This window comes from Coregonus lavaretus (genome assembly GCF_964263955.1).
Source record: "Coregonus lavaretus genome assembly, chromosome: 38".
NCBI classification, from domain to species: domain Eukaryota; kingdom Metazoa; phylum Chordata; class Actinopteri; order Salmoniformes; family Salmonidae; genus Coregonus; species Coregonus lavaretus.
In genome coordinates this window covers 10,505,187-10,512,481 of record NC_140025.1, presented here as the reverse complement: position 1 = coordinate 10,512,481, position 7,295 = coordinate 10,505,187, and positions in this window count along the sequence as shown.

The following is a 7,295-nucleotide window of genomic DNA, read 5'->3' as shown; positions in this document are numbered from 1 at the left end:
CAGAGGGTAGTGCGTACGGCCCAGTACATCACTGGAGCCAAGCTTCCTGCCATCCAGGACCTATATACTTGGAGGTGTAAGAGGGAGGCCCAAAAAATTGACAAAGACTCCAGTCACCCAAGTCATAGACTGTTCTCTCTGCTACCGCACAGCAAGCGGTACCAGAGTGCCAAGTCTAGGTCCAAAAGGCTCCTTAACAGCTTCTATCCCCAATTCATAAGACTGCTGAACAATTAATCAAATGGCCACCCGGACTATTTACATTGACACCTCCTCCCTTTGTTTTTACACTGGTAATAGGAATCTGGATCGGTTTCCTTTTCTTTTTACCTTGCTTTTGTTATTATTATTATTTTTTAAAGTTTTATTTTTACATTTCGTAAAATGTTATAATTACAAAAACATTTCATTTTAATTTCAATTTAGTAACATACTGTATCATTCAAATAAATATTATTATTTGTCTAATCATATTTTGCCAGCTTACTGGGTGGCAGGCTGCAATCAGTAGCTGTAATTAAGTACAGCAGCCACCAACCATCTAACATTAATGCCTCGGATAATGAGGTTAGAAGAACAGCTGAATGGTCGGTAGCTAGCTGGCTCAATTACAGGTACTCTTAAGCGTGAAATAACATTGGAAACAACTAACCACAGTTGCTAAAAGTTACCAGTAGCTACCCACTAGCTAGCTAGCTTTGTTGGTCCAAGTGGTGGGTTAGCTAGCACTCGTGCTTCGCCGGGGTCCACCGAATAGAATACTTACCTACAATAATTACCTACAATAACCTACAATAACTACCTAAGTAAACTACCTATAATACCTGACTACAATACCTACATACAATCTAAATACATGGTTTAAGCTTTACTCAACAACATATAAGAAGCCAGCTTATCTCCTGCTAGAGAAAACACAACCTCTCCCGACAACCTCGAGGCAAGAGACCTTTCTCTCTTTCTCGTCATCTTTCAACTTCTTATTCAGTTCCTTATTTTTCTCTTTTTCCTCCATCTTTAAAAATGTGACTTTCTGCTTGAGGTTCATGGCCAGAAAGCCCACTCTTCCCAGGATGGTCTCTGCTCTCTCTGATGAAACCGTCCCATTGGAGCTCTTGGAATGGGCACGGTCCGCCTCACTCTTCAAACCCTCCCTCGATCTCACCTCCTCCTTGACGCTCCTCTCTTCACTCTCAATGTCAATGCCTGTCCAATAATCCTAACAGGAAGACATTGACTCTAGATGTAATATTGTTCCAATGTGGCACATTCAATACACATTTGAGTGATCAACATACATTGATGGCCTCATGGGGCACACAATTTAGAGGGCAGTAATTGAGGTAACTTGTTTATTTGTATCCCAAACCGATTTTGTAATAGCCAAAGATGTTCTTCCTGGGTCCACACCAAACGTAATACAAATGTTAACCCTAGTAAGGGGTGATGTTTTATACTATGAGCATAGATTAGCAGGGTTGGGGTCAATTCAATTTCAATTCCAGTCAATTCAGGAAGTACTTAATTCAATGCTTTGAATTGAAATGGAACAGACCCCCAACCCTGTAGAGTAGAAGTGTAAAATAGGACACCTACCTTTGCCTTTTTCAGCGTCCAGGGCCTGGGTTCCTCATCCTCTGACCTGCATATGGAGGCTCTCACTCTAACAGGCGTCTTAGTGGCCATGCAGAGCAGAGGGGTTGCCAGAGTTAAGTTAGCATCTGGGACCAGCTGGTGCGCATGAGGGCAGCGATCCACCTCTTCACTAGTGCCCTTCCCTTTCTGCTCTGGCTGCTTGTGGTCCTTGTCATGGATGCATGCCAGGCTTGGAGGAAGTGCTAGGACAGGGCTTTTATCACTCATCAGTTCCTCTCTCTTGACAGTGGATGCAACTGCACTTGCCTATGTGTTAACTGAGCACTATGTGGTGTCCTCAACTGTCTCCTCTGGCTGCTTGTGGTCATTGTTGTTGTGAATGCATTGCAGACCTGGAGGACTTTTATCATCCCAGGTGTAAATAGCAACAGTTGCCTCTGTGTCGACTGAGCACTTTGTAGTGCACTCAACTGTCTTCCATAGCGGTTTGTGGTCATTGTTGTGGGTGCAGGTCAGGATTAGAGGCAGTGTTGCAGGTGCAGGAGGACTTTTATCAGCCAAACACTCCTCCGTGTGGACAGTGGACACAGAAACGGCTGCTTCCCTGGCAACTGGACACTTGTTGGTGTCCTCTACTGCCTCCCCTGGCAGAGTGTGGACAGTGGAGACGGAAACGGCCGCTTCCCTGGACACTTGACTCTTGGTGGTGTCCTCTACTGCCTCCTCTGGCTGCTTGTGGCCATTGTCTAGAATGTGTGGCAACTTTGAAGGCAGCATTGGAGCCGGGCTTTTATCACCCAACAGGTTCTCTCCCTGGACAATGGATGTGCCTGCAGTGATCGCTGTGGTAACGGAGGACTCGGTGGCATCCTCTTTTGTCTCCTCTGTCAGTTTGTGGTCAGAGTCTCGGATACATGGCGAGCTTGGAGGCAGTGCTGCAGGGTCAGGAGGGCTTTGATCAGCTGCCATGTCCTCTTTGAGGTGAGTGGACACATCATTGTTTGTTTCACTGATAACTGGACACTTGGTGGTGTCCTCTACTGCCTCCCCTGGCAGTTTGTAGTCAACTTCAAAGACAAGTGGCAGACTTGGAGGCAGCATTGGGACAGGGCATTTAGCTGCTGATCTGTACACTCCAAAATCAACAGTAGCTGTGCCTGCAGTGGTCTCTGTAGCAACTGAGACCTCATAGGTATTCTCTACTGTCTGCTCTGATGGCATGAAGTCATCGTCAAAGACTGTTGGCAGGCATGTAGGCAGCACTGAAGGAAGACTTCTAGCTGCCCATCGATTCTCTCCCTTGACAGTGGCTGTGGTAGCAGTGGTCTCTGTGGCAACTGGGCACTCTGTGGCTGAAACAGCAGGCTTAGAGGTTTCGAGGAAATTGAATGAATTGCCAATGAACCGCTGAGCCAGGGGTGGGAGGGAGTAATGATAGAATATGTCCTCTTCCTCAACATTAGATATTGCCACTGGAACAACTGAGACCTCAGTGGTGCCCTCTACTGCCTGATGTGGCTGCATGGAGTCTTCGTCAAAGAAGTGTGGCAGGTATCGATGCAGCATTGAGGAAAGATGTATATCTGTCCATAGGTCCTCTCGTATACCTGTAGATACATCTGCAGTGGCCTCTGTGGCAACTGGGCATTCAGCAGACTGGCAGGTTTCAGGGACAAAGTATGAAAATACAATGAACCGCTGTGCATCCTGAGCGCGTATGGCAAATGGAGAGGGGGGATGCAACATGGTAGGTATAGGCCTCTGATTGGTGAAAGCCAGTGGTGGGAAGGAATCAATACAGGGAGCCATGAACTCAGTGAGAGGACAGTTGCTCACATCTCACACATTCTGCGTGAGAAAAGAAACAGACATGATGAAAGTGATCACATTCAGTACATACATACATACTGTATGAGTCAGCACTACTTACTTATACATCATATATATATATATATATATATATATATATATATATATATATATATATATATATATATATATATATATATATATATATATAGTGTCCTCTAAGATGCTCTGCACCAGTCTGTCCCAACCCTTGGTCCCCTAGCCAATGGGCCAGCTAAGTGTAAAAATACATGCCCCACACCCAGCATAACATTTGACATTTTAGCCATTTATCAGACGCTTTTATCCAGAACGACTTATAGTTAGTTAGTGCATTCAACTTAAGGTAGCTAGTTGAGACAACAACATAATCCTGATATGAGCGTCTATGATAGAACGGTTGTTTATTTTTTATGACCAGACAACCATAAGAACTGAGGACATAAATTCACTGAAACAGACAGACACGATACAACACATTTAGACAAGAACAGTTATAAGCATTGCCATGGTGTAGCCTAATACAAAAAGAAATAAGGACAAAACATTGTTAGCTTACATTCCATGGCATATGGAACATTTTGCCCTTACAATAACTTATATTTGCTTTAATTTAATATTGTTAAACAGAACTCTTGTCGACTTTGTCAAAGTTGGTCTTGTTACCTCCTCAATCAGTCTTGGCATTTTCCTCGTCTTGAACCAAATCCTCTTCATCTTCTTCTCCTGATCCTTCTGATTCTGCAAAACCAGAGCCAACCTGGCTCCCAGCTCCATCACGTAGTCTGTCTAGATCGCCCTTTCCTCCAACCGACACTCACCCCTCCTCTGTGTCAGCGTTGAACCCTCCATGTCTTCCTCTTAGCTAACAATAACTCTGGAAAATACACAACGTTGTAGTAAGTGGGTGTTGCTAACCAAATAATAATGCATCTCTTTACAATGTGCACACGTTTTCTTCCCAGCTACTTACAATTAATCAAGTGAGAATCCTGATCCAGATATGTTTAGGCAATAGGCCTATCTGAATTACTAGTAAAAAGTTGGCTACTGGAAAAGCGACCAAGTTCAAATGAATCGATTTTGGCTGTTCTTATCATTTCGTGAACAATATCCTTCATGACATCATCATTGTGATGCAAGGCGTTGCCATGGCAGATGAAAAAGCACAACACAGACTTTAAAAAGCAAACTTCAGGGTCTTTCTGTACCTTACTATTGAGCCTTATTCAACCCCTCATGTAGCTCTACTCCATATTGGGCCTGGTTCTCACAAACCACACTAATCACTTCCATCATATCATTGAAAACACTGTGTTTTGGGTAGAAAATGACTCTATATCCATGCAGGACCTAACTTGTACAGTTTCATCTATTTTAAAAACCAAGGAGGTAAAAATGCCAGTCTTCTCTTTGAGTGCCCTTGAGTGCACCTCAATTTAAAGAGGTCTATCAATTCAACCATTTGAAATGGATGTCCATTCAATTAAGAACATATTATTCTTATTAGAAATGAATCAGCTACAAATTAGGTAGGCGTACTTGTTTTTTTACACAACCTACTCTTTTGGTACATATTTATTGAGATAATTGATTACAACATATGTTGGTGATTAACACAGAGAGAGGTTTTTTTTCTGTCATCAATAGAATGCATTAGCCATTAGGCTGGCTCACTACAATTGTAACATGACATCTCAGGTGTCAGGATGAAGCATTTTCTCACAAAAAGAGGACTCAAGCAAACTATCTCTCTTCAACAGTTTCACTAGTCATGTTAGGTCTACTTAAAATGTCACATTCATTCACAAGTAATTTGAAAATAAGTTATACTACTGAAACACATTCACAATAAGTTATATTACAACCTACCTCTGAAGTAAGCAGTGTGTTCCCTCACTAATGAAATAGGACATTAATAATTTGTCAGTGGTTAATTGAATCAGTCTCTTTGCACTGTTCAGTTTGTCTGTGCAACAGGTAACCTTCCAGAATCGGAATCTTGTGATGTCACAATGGAGTCCCCATTGCCATGGTTACCCACAGCAGCTTTCATGTGTTATCAAATGCTGGCACAATTTAGTTTATTTATTTTAGATTTTTTGTACCTATGCAGCACAGTCATACCTAATATATACAATGAATCCATATAACCTAATTTTTTATTAAAATAAAATGCTGTAACTCATGTAAAATGGTTGACCATTCAAACGACATGTGTTTTGCCTAATTAAAAGTCTATATGTTTTAGATATCATAAATAGCAGCCAGGCTTACTTAGGTTGTTTGTTCGATCTCAGCCTACCACTAATGCCAATATTTTTCATCATCATCATCATCATCATCATCAATGAAATACATAGGCTACCTTACTACAGTAAAACAAGTCTTCCATAGTCTATGTCACCTCAGTAACAAAGTTCCAAAAAAGAAATGAGGGTTCAAGAAAACATCTCTCTTCAATGGCCTCAGCTATTAGCCATATGATCAACAAGGTCAACTGCAGCACTAAAATCAAGAAGCAGCTCATCCACAAGTTTATCTTGGTCAAGTGATCTGAGCCATTGATCGATTAAATCAACGAGAGCTGTTGCAGTCGAGTGATCCTTACGGTATCTTTACGGTACGCATGCTCATAGAGGGATAAAATTAGCTGGATGTGTAATTATATAGGCCCAAAAAATGTAATTGAAGAGTAGGTGTCATTGATGTTTAGCATTTAAGTTTAATAAATAATTAAATAAAGAAATCAATATCAGCTGACTATAGAAAAGTATTGTTTAAAATTATGTTTGAACATTTTCTTATCCGTGTCTTTCCAGTTGATATAACCAAACAGACAACCTTTGTTGCTCAAGAGCGTCACACATTCCTCCATTCATTCTCTATCATATTCCCCTCCATCAAATTCCTCTATCATATTCCCTCCATCATATTCTCTCTATTATATTTCTCTCCATCATATTCCACTCCATCATAATACTCGATATCATATTCCCTCTATCATATTCCTCTTTATTTTTACAGGGAATCCCAATTGAGACCAGTGTCTCTTTTTCAATGGTGCCCTGTGTTATATCAATTAACAATCCAAACAGCTTAAACAGATAAAATTACATACAGAGTAGAAAATATATAGAGCAAAATTATTAGACTTGAACACATACATTTCACAATGAACAGGTCTTGTATTTAACCAGTTGAGCTGACAACCATTTTGCACTGTTTCACTAGGGCTTTAGTCATCAATCTAGCAAGAGGGAAATATTTTATTAATGTAGTGGTGTCCCTCCCCCCAGGAAGCTACGACCTTTAGCTTTCACCTGGAATTGTTAATTTATGTCTGAGAAAAAAAACACTTTCCAAACCATATGATCTAGTACACAAGAAAAGTATAATACAACCTTCTTTACTACTTTGCCAAACATTTCATGACATTAGTGAGAGTCAAAATCTGTAAAATTTGTGAATGTCTAAATTAACATTTGGGCAATTTGACCAGTGTACATCACTCCTATAGACAATGAGAGATGGGCTATGTAAAGGTCTCGATTTTGTCGTTCTGAACAAATGTTTGACTTCCACACAAAATTACTTCTTGACTTATTTTAGGTTTAAGGAAGTGTGTAGGTTTAAACTATTGCTTTAAAGGGAAGAGAGGGGGAGGAGGAGAGAGCGCGAGAGATGGGGGGAGTGGGAGAAAGAGGGAAGGAGGGGGAGGAGGGGGAGGAGGGGGAGGAGGTGGAGGGCAGCTGTGTCCGACACACCATACTTACACCTGCAACAGGTAGGCCAGGGGGCGGGACCTGTAGGTGAGACTCATAACATGATAAGGGGGGCAGGTGAAGAAG